At 38.1% G+C, this 11,587-nt stretch overlaps 1 long non-coding RNA gene across 2 annotated transcripts in view; it reads right to left on the bottom strand.

The window, feature by feature from the left end:
• Positions 1–2,233: 2,233 nt before the first annotated feature.
• The window catches only part of 4930405D11Rik (RIKEN cDNA 4930405D11 gene), a 90,462-nt gene continuing 81,108 nt past the window's right edge, over positions 2,234–11,587 (bottom strand). Inside the window, exons 2-4 of one of the 2 annotated variants that reach the window (NR_168485.1) lie at positions 7,350–7,394; positions 3,813–3,961; positions 2,290–2,690 (exon numbers count right to left, since the gene is read on the bottom strand). This is a non-coding gene — a long non-coding RNA (RIKEN cDNA 4930405D11 gene). Of the gene's footprint in view, positions 2,691–3,812; positions 3,962–7,349; positions 7,395–11,587 lie in introns of both variants that reach the window. The other variant, NR_045956.1, reaches the window with a different exon arrangement.

The raw sequence follows: 11,587 nt of genomic DNA, 5'->3' as shown, positions 1-11,587 counted from the left end.
CACTATGTAGCATGAGCTAATCTAGATCTCTATATAGATCAGCCTGGCCTTGACCTCACAGGGATCTGCCTGCTTTTTCCTCCAGATAAATCCATTTGGCCAAGAATTTCATAAATTCATTGTTTTTAATAGCTGAGTAGTACTCCATTGTGTAAATGTACCACATTTTCTGTATCCATTCCTCTGTTGAGGGACAACTGGGTTCTTTCCAGCTTCTGGCTATTATAAATAAGGCTTCTATGAACATAGTGGAGCATGTGTCCTTATTACATGTTGGAGATGTTCCACATCCTTAATCCAGCTAACAGGAGGAAAAAGCAGGCAGATCCCTTCATTGCTCCTTAGAATTGGGAACAAAACACCCATGGAAGGAGTTACAGAGACACAGTTTGGAGCTAAGGTGAAAGGATGGACCATCTAGAGACTGCCGCACCTAGAGATCCATCCCATAATCAGCCAACAAACCCAGACACTACTGCATATGCCAGCAAGATCTTGCTGAAAGGACCCTGATATAGCTGTCTCTTGTGAGGCTATGCCAGTGCCTGGCAAATACAAAAGTGGATGCTCACAGTCATCTATAGGATGGAACACAGGGCCCCCAATGGAGGAGCTAGAGAAAGTACCCAAGGAGCTGAAGGTATCTGCAGTCCTATAGGTGGAACAACAATATGACCTAACCAGTACCCCCAGAGCTCATGTCTCTAGCTGCATATCTAGCAGAAGATGGTCTAGTTGGCCATCATTGGAAAGAGAGGCCCCTAGGTCTTGCAAACTTTATATGCCCCAGTACAGTACTGGGGAACACCAGAGCCAAGAAGTGGGAGTGGGTGGGTAGGGGAGCAGGGCGTGGGGGGGAGGGTATAGGGAATTTTCGTGTTAGCATTTGAAATGTAAATAAAGAAAGTATCTTTAAAAAATGGGGGGTGTGTGGAACATCACATTTGGTTTTGTTTTAAAGGTTTTTTTGATGTGTTAAACTTATTTTTTTAAATATTTTTATTATTATGTATTTTCCTCAATTACATTTAGAATGCTATCCCAAAAGTCCCCCATACCCCCCCCCACTTCCCTACCCACCCATTCCCATTTTTTGACCCTGGCATTCCCCTGTACTGGGGCATATAAAGTTTGCGTGTCCAATGGGCCTCTCTTTCCAGTGATGGCCAACTAGGCCATCCTTTGATACATATGCAGCTAGAGTCAAGAGCTCTGGGGTACTGGTTAGTTCATAATGTTGTTGAAAGACTAAGATACTAAGGATCAATTAAGAGGTCTGAGAAAGAACATATTTCTGTGGCTGAGCACCAAGTTGCTAGCGATGAAAAGTGGCATCTCAGATGCTCGGCATGAGAAAGGACATTTCTCAAACAGAAAAAATAATTGTAAATAAAGATACTTTTGTTTTTAGAGATCATTTTTGAAGTCTAAATGGCAAAATCCCTGAGATGCCACTATTTTCATTCTCAATAAAAAGATTTTTGTTCTTCTAGACTTAGCAACCCCTCCCATCTAAAGAAAAAGCATGTGTCAGTGAATCTTGAAGAAATAGTTTTAGATGTCAGTTTTAGTTCTCAGCCGAATAGAGACATTTTTATGAGTTCAATAGAGAGAACAATGAGGAGTTGAACATCAACTCTCTAAAACAAGCAAGGGGGGAATTACAAAGGTGATATACTGAGCTTCAGATCAGGGCAAAGATGGTTGAGTAGTGAGAACTGACTGGCAAAGACTGAGTTTCTTTTAATGGGCTCTTTGTGTATTTCCTGGCAGATACAATTTTGACTGAAGCGGCTACACGCTTCTTCATGGAGGTCTAGTCTCCTTTCCCAGTTAGCTTAACATCATCCTCTCTTCTATCACTAGAGCACATAGAAACACTACACACACACACACACACACACACACACACACACACACACACACACACACACAGCATTCTTGTTACATCATATGTCTTCAGTGGTATCTCTGTTTTCTTCAAATATCCCATACATCACTAGCTGACTTGACACCACCAGTAGTAGATTTATGGCTTGATTCAAGTACTAATGTAAGCAAAGTTAGAGATGACTGGAAATCACATTGGTGTGACCAATATACAGCACTGAAATCTGCATACTCTGACAATTTGTCTGAACACCACCACATCTAACACCCATTATATTACCATCGAATACTGTTGGGACAGTGCTGTAAGAGAAAACAAAGGAAGAAAGTAAGACGCTGTTTTGCAAATGTCAGTAACTCTTAAGGCTCTCTCATCATTTGAAACTCTGTCACACGCTATTTGTACAATTATTCAGTCTCACTGTTTTTACTTGGCTTCATTCTGGAAAAAAACAATATACAAGGCAGATGGCAGAGATTTAAGGGACAAATCACATTTTCTATGGTCATTAGATATATCTATAATTGGCATGATAACAAAGTTTGTCCACAAACCCTAAAATCATCTCAAGTGCTGCCGCATATGTCATACTTTGAGAAATGCTCAACGGAAATAAGTCTCAGCTCAGTTTCTACATTTTCAGACTGGGTCCAAAACCACCAAGCTGCCGTAGTTGTGGAGAGGCAAGGGTAAGCTCTCTCTCATTCATCCTCATGGTATCAGGCTGATATTTTGCCCATTTTCTACATCTTCCTCTCTAGCATCTCCAATTCAAGTTTTGGCGGCTGTTAGAAGAAACCTGAAAGAGAAAGAGAGGGCTATAAAAAAAAAAAGAAAAAGAAAAAGAAAAGCAAAACACAAAACTGGCAAGTGAAATGGGAACCAGCCTGGTTGTCTGCTGTTCTCTCTCTTGTGGGTTGAAAGGCTAATATCAAAATATTGTGGTTTGAAAAGCATCAGAATGACGGGATCTTGAATTGTGTTTGTCAGCACTCTCTGTGCCTCCATTGTTGTCTCTCTTTTTATCTCTGTAATATGCCATAATTATGTCTTCTACGAGGGTCAATTATCTTTGAACTAGAAAACAAATTGCCATCATTACCTCTGATTATTCTTCCCCTTTCTTTGATCATATTTTGTAGAGCAACCCAAAATCGTGTGGTCATTCAGCCTTTCTCTTTCCTGGTTGCCTTGCTGGTAAAACTGAGACTCAAAAGGAGATCATTTCCCTGCCTTTCCCCCATGTTATCTTTCCCCTTCATTCTCTTTCAGTGTCTCTCAGGCTTCACATTAACAAAATATGTTCAAATAATCTCATTACCAACATGGCTTTTGGCAAATATGGCCCTTCACTCACAGTTTCTCCTTTGTTCTTTTTCTTTCCCACTCTGACTGCATTTACAAAATCTAATGGGGTTACATGCAAAGACCCATTCAAAGTGCATTAATATCTTAGGAATCCACTGCCCCCTAAGGCCAATAATCTCAAGATGAATGTATTCCGAGACCTCTGTGACATCAAAAATTAACAAGCCTTGGTTTGACCAATGATCACTGAATTATAAAGAACCAACTGCTGTGGCTAAAGGATCCCATGAAATTAGCATTTCCTTTGGTTTGAAATAAAGAAGAAAGAAAGGGGATGAAAAATTATATTTAAGAAGTAGAAATGCAGAGGTTTTCATAATTAGCTTTTCCATAGTGGCGTCAAGAAAATTTACACAAGATAATACATATAGGAGACTCAGGTATTCATGGGATAGGGCAGTTTTCCTGGATTGGGCATCATGATGACATTTCTGGGTCCATAGTGACACTGTGATTTCCCAACAAATTTGAAGAACACTCTCAATGCCAGGGAATGGATCTTTGCTATTCAAATGCATTGTGGTACCTAGCAGATGTAGAAAGTAAGGTTTACCGCAGCAATTTCTTCTAACACACATTGGCAGAAGTCCTGTGTGTAAATCAAGATCTTCACTCTTGCCATCTCTCACTGCCCCGTCTATGTTTTATGTGGAGCTTTCCTTCTGATGATTATTCTCTATCTCCCATAGCTCTAAATCTATACTGAGGGGAGAAATAAAATTAAAAATGACGCCCTCTTTGGCACCTACTCAGCAAATAGGTAAAAGTTGGCATGTTGCAAGCCCCAGAAAACAAGGGCTCCTCAAAGAACTCATTCAGGGTAACTGCTAGGCTAACATAAAGATGAGAGGACAGATGCCGAAAAAATTGAAGTATATTATATTATAGTTTTAAAATAGTGTATTGCATATATATATATATAATATTTATTGAAAGAGTGTTCTTATACTTGCAGGAAGAGCACATGGATGGCATCTAGAGAACCAGGCTATAATTTCAGACCATTACCAAAGCCAAGGTCATATTACTTCTACGGTATGATAGTCTTTGCTTCAGCAACATCACAGACCTCCCAGTGGATGATCTGAAACAATGCATGCAATGATGGTTAACAATAGCATATTTTCTAAGTACTAGACACTCTTAAATAGTATGGTCTGCTTTTTCTTTTTCTTTAAATAGAAGAATGAGAAAAGCTCTGCTATGTATTACATACATGTGACATTCAGCAAAGAGGTCTCACTTGCCTTCTCTTTATAATTTATAGCATCCATATAGGCACTATGTTAACATCTTGACTTTGGAGTTAAAAAAAAAGTGGGAAACCTTGAGAAGGTTAGTAATGTGAAATACTCTTTTATAGATCAGGGGTTTTTGTTTGTTTGTTTGTTTTTGTTTTTGTTTTTCATTTCTTTCCGTACTTTACAGATATTGAGTGCTGGATCTTATCCTGGAGCAGAGATAGTAGACAGAACAGAAGGTAAACCCAACACTGCACTATGAATTTATGTCTCATAAGAACAGAGCCACACCCATACATGGTTCTTTGTATGGGTCATCTACACCCTATCCTGAGCCTGTTCCCGCCAGCAGAAACAGACACAGGACGCCAGATTCTTCCGTGGTTAACTTTACTTCAATGACATGGTGAGGTAGACAAAGAAGGCTCAGAAAGTGTGTGGCTTAAATACATTTTGGTGACGTGTCTAAACTAGGACTGGTAGCAACACCCACGATTCTCATGCACCCTAGGGATAGGCTAAACGCCCCAGGGGTTGGGCTAGTGCCCTGGGGGATGGACCGGTGCCCCGGAAATGGGCTGGTGACTTTTGGCGGGTTTTTGCTTTTAGCACATGCGCATATAGCTTGTTCTTTGTTTAGGTGGCATAAGGCACTGCGGAGCCAGCGCCATCTTAAGATGGTAAATGTTATTGCGGCTCTCCACAACACCCATTGTAGAACTATTACACTGTCAAAATGTCAAGAGTAAATAGTGGTAATGGAGACAGTGCGGGCTAGTTTTCTGTTGTGGTTGGTTGGTTGGTACATTTGACACAAGCCAGAGTCATCCAAGAGAAACTTAATCAAACAAACTAATGTATCTTATCTATTTGGTGCTCACAGTTGATGTCTTTGGCTATAACAAATAGAGGCCCCGCTTTTACTTTTTAACAGGCTGTTTTGATTTGACTTAACAGAATGTGATTTCTAGAGTATGGAAGGGAATTGCATCATTCATTTTTTCCCTAGTGATAATAGGAAGCTTAGCCAGCACAAAAGTCCCTGTGAACAGTGTGTTCCAATCATACCTAATTTCCCTGTTACCATTCAGAGCGTTTACAAGGTGGGGTTAAGGGCGCCACCAACAGTTTGAACAGCAAACGGTTTTGCATTACTCTGTAAAACTAAATGCCTTCTCTAACAGCATTTTATAACCAAGGGAGATAACTACTTGAGAAGAAATCTGACATTAGGTCTCTTGATTCTGACTCAACATAGAAATTCTGCCAGATCTGAAACTTCAAAGCTCAATATGTTAATGAGTTCACAGAGGCTCTAGAGAGCCCTTTCTGGCCAAAGAAAAGAGCTACCAAAGCATTTCTTCCTTAAAGTGAAAATTGATGCTATTTGGGGGGTCAGATGTGATAATGTTAATATGTTGGGAAATATAAGATGGACCATCCAACGTAAAACTGATCAAATTATAAACTTAGATGGTTGGGATGTCCTTGTTTTTCTCAGTCTGATTCAGGGGGTTATTTTACTTTCATATAATCAAAATTTATTTATGTAGATCTGGGGTTTATTGCTATAGCTAAAAGACCCATTCAGAATTAAAATCTATTTCTTAAAAAAAAACTGTGAAATTAATCTATGAAACAATTTTAACTTAAATATTAGCATTTAAGCCAACTCTACTTTTACTAAGGAACAAGGGTGTGAGTCACATGGGAAAGAATAATCCAGATGGCCATTCAAATGTGAGTTGTGTGAGTTCTTTATCAAAAAGGCTTTTTACTTCTCTTTTTTCTTTTTTTTTTCAGAATTTTCTGGGTCAGGAAAACTTATATCTTCAAAGCTCTGCTCAATGATATAAGTATGTTAGGAGCTTCCTGAAGCTCCCATCATGTAGGAAACATTAGGAAATCAGTTAAGAGCCTGTTCTACTATCATAGTCTGCAAACTGAAGATACACTGAAATGGCTGCTACTTTGCTCTTCCAAGGCAGAAATGGGTGCAAGTAAACTGGAACTCTAAAGGAAAAGGAGAGAGTAAAGTCTTTGCTTAAATGTTGACAGTTACTACTCTTTTTACGAAGGGAGATATGATGATAGCTCTTAAGTTGTTAAAAATAATAACCTTATGTTATAATTATATTTTATATATTTCTCTATATATATTTTATATAATATATATTATATGTAATATATATATTACATATGCTTTGGCATTCAGAGAACAACTATGGATAATCCATTCTAAAATCTGGCTTTTATCGCTTTATGTAAGACACTGAAAATTTCTGAACCTTATGTACACATACATAAAACCCATAATAAAAATGGTGTTTGTCTATAACGCTACTAGTGTAAGGCCCAAGTATAAAGAGGAAAACACCGTTATCAAGAACAAGTAAATAATACTAATTGAAGCTATAATCATCACTATCTGAATAATAAAAACACGGCGGCAGTTAAATGTTGGTGACACCATGCTTTTCTTTGTGAGCCAAACATGCTTTGGTTAACTCTGCTGGCCATTCACTTTCCACACAAGAGATTTTGATGAAAGGCCATATCAGCTGAGAGGTTGTTCAAATTTATTTTGTGATTTGGCTAAGAATCTGGAGGCATTAGGAGGTGTATGGAAGAGAGAATCCAGAGTTATTATTGCAAACTGAAAGTGTGATGAACCTAATAGTCAAAGGCAGATCAAGTCCCCATAGTGTGAGGTTTAAAATGTGACAATAAAGAAAAGGAGGGCTGCACTAATATTATTCAAATCTTAAAACATATTGGAAGAAGTAATGTAATAGTTGGGAGAGAGAGAGAGAGAGATCATCTGGTTAGTGAGAAAAACACAAGCTTACCTCAAATCTTCACGATGAACCTGGATGAGATCTCCAAAGGGCAACCTACAAATATTAGGCAACCACACATTCACTCAGTTGACACAAGTTTGAATTTAAAGGGAAAATGAATTAAATTACCTTATATTAAATGCCTATTCTGGCCAAGTTGGAGGTCAGGGCACTGTCAAAATTACAAGGTCACTGTACTGAAAAATCCAAGTGGGGGATGGGAGATATTTCAGTATGTAAAAGTGCATGTCTTGCAAGCACAAGGATTGGAGTTCAATCCCCAACACCCACCTAAAGATGGTATGATGGTGTGTGCCCGTGTCTCAGTACCACAAGACCTCTGGGGCTTGCTGGCCTGCCAGTCCACCTGACTCAGTGAACTTCCAGTTCAACAAAGATTCTTTTTCAGAAATACAAGGTTGTGTGCAATTGGCCTGCACTCATACACACATAAACAAACACACACACACACACACACACACACACACAAATATGTATACACACATAATCACATATACAAAAAAATTTATATTAAAAGATAAGGAATATAAAAGAAAAGTAACCTCCATTAAGATGGAGACTTTACTTTTTTTAATTATTTAATCATTATAGAGAACATTTTTATTGTATTTTTGCTAGCAATAGAAATAAACCATCTGATTTTACCACTTTTTAATCTTTTTATTGAAAATAGTCTTTTTCATGCATTCCTGATTATGGTTTTCTATTCTTCTACTCTTCCAGGTTCCTTCCTACCTCCCCTCCCATCTAACTGGATCTACCCCCTTTCCGGCACTCACTAGAAAACAAACAGGCTTTCTAATAAAAACAATAATAATAATAACCATTATTATTATTTTTATATGGTAATAAGATTTTTTTAAAAACCCAGCACATTGGACTAGGACAAAACAAACAATCAAAAGGAAAAGAGCCCAAGGAAAGACACAAGAAATGAGATGTAAACTCAGAGACCCAGTCTGGTTTTTACATTTCTCTTCGGTAACATGCAGAGTACCTGCTCCAAAAAAGATGTGAGAACACAAGGCTGGAGGCTCTGTGAGCACCAACTCAACCTATTTTCAGTGAGTTGTATAGGTCTTGACATCAGCAAACAGGCCTTGCTGATAGTTTTTGAATAGCAACCTATACCCTTGACAGCAGTCTGTGCTGTTTGGGCATTCCCATGGGACCCCTTTGGTAAAAATCTCAATTAGATGTACTTCATTCCCAGTACTGGAAGCTTCATTTGGTGACAAGAGCTGGCAAGTTGTATCTCCGTTTATTTGGTCATTTCATTTAGATCACCTTCATATATGTGTATAATTTATGAAGCTTCTGATGTATCAAGTTTCTAGACTACCTTTTAAAATGGCCCTTAATTTAACTGTCTTTTCCCATATTCCCTCGCTTGCTCCTTCATCTTTCTTCACCCTTCCCAACTGATCCTCCCATTCCATTTTATTTTTTTTTATTTAATTTTTTATTAGGTATTTTCCTCACTTACATTTCCTTTTTTAAAATACTTTTTATTAGGTATTTTCCTCATTTACATTTCCAATGCTATCCCAAAAGTCCCCCATACCCTCCCACCCACGCCCCTACCCACCCACTTCCATTTTTTGGCCCTGGCATTCCCCTGTACTGGGGCATATAAAGTTTGCGTGTCCAATGGGCCTCTCTTTCCAGTGATGGCTGACTAGGCCATCTTTTGATACATATGCAGCTAGAGTCAAGAGCTCCGGGGTACTGGTTAGTTCATAATGTTGTTCCACCTATAGGGTTGTAGATCCCTTTAGCTCCTTGGGTACTTTCTCTAGCTCCTCCATTGGGAGCCCTGTGATCCATCCAATAGCTGACTGTGAGCATCCACTTCTGTGTTTGCTAGGCACCGGCATAGTCTCACAAGAGACAGCTATATCTGGGTCCTTTCAGCAAAATCTTGCTAGTGTATGCAATGGTGTCAGCGTTTGGAAGCTGATTATGGGATGGAGCCCTGGATATGGCAGGCTCTAGATGGTCCATCCTTTTGACACAGCTCCAAACTTTGTCTTTGTAACTCCTTCCATGGGTGTTTTTAAACACTCATTCCATTTTAATGGAACCAGGAATAATAACTGGATTTTCTATTATGTGATCTCAAGGTCTCTATCAGTGAGATGAAACAAAGTAACTATTTAATTTATGGTAGATAAAAGAGAGTAGCAGAATTAGAAACAGTAAACAAACAACTATCTTTGAGAAATTTTCCTATAGAGCAGGAAGTTTTTATATGTAAGTTTTAGATCTATAAGATATAACTCATCTAGCATTAACTTTTTCTGGGATAACTGGCTCAGAAATTGAAGGGATGCAGGCTCCTTATTGGTTTCCACAATAAAAATTAAGTTTGCAAAGACGTTAAAGACATGTCTTCAAACCTGCTAATATGATGGAGAAGAGGGAGACAGAAAAAGGAAGAGTATAAGATCTCTGGAAAGTTCCAGTCAAGTAGGGGAGACATATTTACAATGTCAAGAGAAGAATGAGCATTGCTGCACTCAACCCTTGACATGATCTCAACAGGACTACAGATCCTACAGACCTTTGTACTTAAGATTCAGGCTTTGGAACATTTAGAAATTACCCTCTAATTTCATAATGTGTGGCCATTTGAAATTTTGGTAAGAAAAATGGAAAGTATTCTGCTGGGCTCTTGTGGAAGAAAGTCTCTGCCTATACCCACCCAGCATCTACAACTTACCCACTTCTGCGTTTTTTATGTCAATGTCACATGAATGAGAACAAACACCAAGCATTTCATATGAGTTACTTAAGATGCTTTTTTTGTGTGTGTTAATAAGAAAAAATATAGCATTGTATTCCCTGGTTGAGTATAAAAACATCAAATGGACCATTCACTCTTACTGCAGAATTTTGGCTTAGACATAATGATGAAAACATGAAATAGACCCATATATTGTTTCCCTCTCTGCATGGATAACTATAAAGGCACTATTATGAGTGACAGAGTAATTATCTGGACTAGGAAATTAATGAGGAGCTGAATGATCCAGAGGGGACAAGTTAGAATAGAATCCATTCTATCTCAAATGGCAATACCTACTTAATAAATACAGGAAAATCCATTGTTTTTGTTTTGTTATTGGAGAATTATAGCCTATTTGTCAGTGGTAAACAACAGATGTTTAATGAAATATATATATTTCATTATATATATATATATATATATATATATATATATATATATATATATATATATATATATATATATATATGGTTGGGTAATGAAAACTGAATCCAAGCACAGACTTCCAAGGCATGGGGGCTGTAATGGGGAGAGAGACAGAGACAGAGACAGAGACAGAGACAGAGACAGAGACAGAGACAGAGACAGAGACAGAGAGGGGAGTGTCTACAGATATAGCAAATTATGAAACACACTATACTAAAAAATGTGTTAAAGTCAAATAACTGCAAAAAATGACTTTGCTATTAGGAAACATAGACCCTGAACTGCTTTGCTCTAATATGAGTGTAAAAAAATTTGTCAAGTATTCTTCCCTAGAAACATTGTTGTGGGAATGTGGCTCTGTCGGTAGAATGCTTGCTCAGGATGCATGAAACTCTGGGTTTAGTTTCCAGTAGTTCATAAACCAATGAGATAGTGCATCCCTGGAATCTCAGCCTGAAAGGTAGAGGCAGGATGGTCAGGAGTTTGAGGGCATTTATTCTGCTTCGTAGCAAGCTCCAGGACAGCCTGAGATAAATGAGAACCTGTCTCAAAAATGATTTGTACAAGAAAATAAATATTTTAAAAAGATATTCAAAATTAATCGATGCTGTATCAATGACTAAAAAACAGCTACATTCCAACCTCCATTGTTTCTAGCTGTAACTAGTTAACATCCAACTAAAAAATCAAATGGTTGTTAAATAGAACTGCTAGAATATTCAAACAAGTGGAAAAAGTCTTGTTCTTTCCTTACACTTTTGTCTATCATCCTGGGGTTAGGAAAGCTTTAAGATTATGTTGATATTAAGGGAGAAAGCAGAGAAATGATATAATAATAATAATATAATGCTGTTTGCACAATACAAACCCATAAGCTCTCTCCATGGACCTTGTAGGTCAGAGACATACTAAGAACATAAGAGAAGAGAGGAGTCCAGGTCTTTTGTATCTGTAGGAATTAGAGTGCACATATAATTACACAGACAAGTTAATATGGGAGTCTAAAGGCAGC

Source organism: Mus musculus, chromosome 11 (genome assembly GCF_000001635.26).
Source record: "Mus musculus strain C57BL/6J chromosome 11, GRCm38.p6 C57BL/6J".
NCBI lineage: Eukaryota > Metazoa > Chordata > Mammalia > Rodentia > Muridae > Mus > Mus musculus.
Note: the sequence above shows the minus strand (reverse complement) of the source record. Positions and strands in the feature narration are given on the sequence as shown.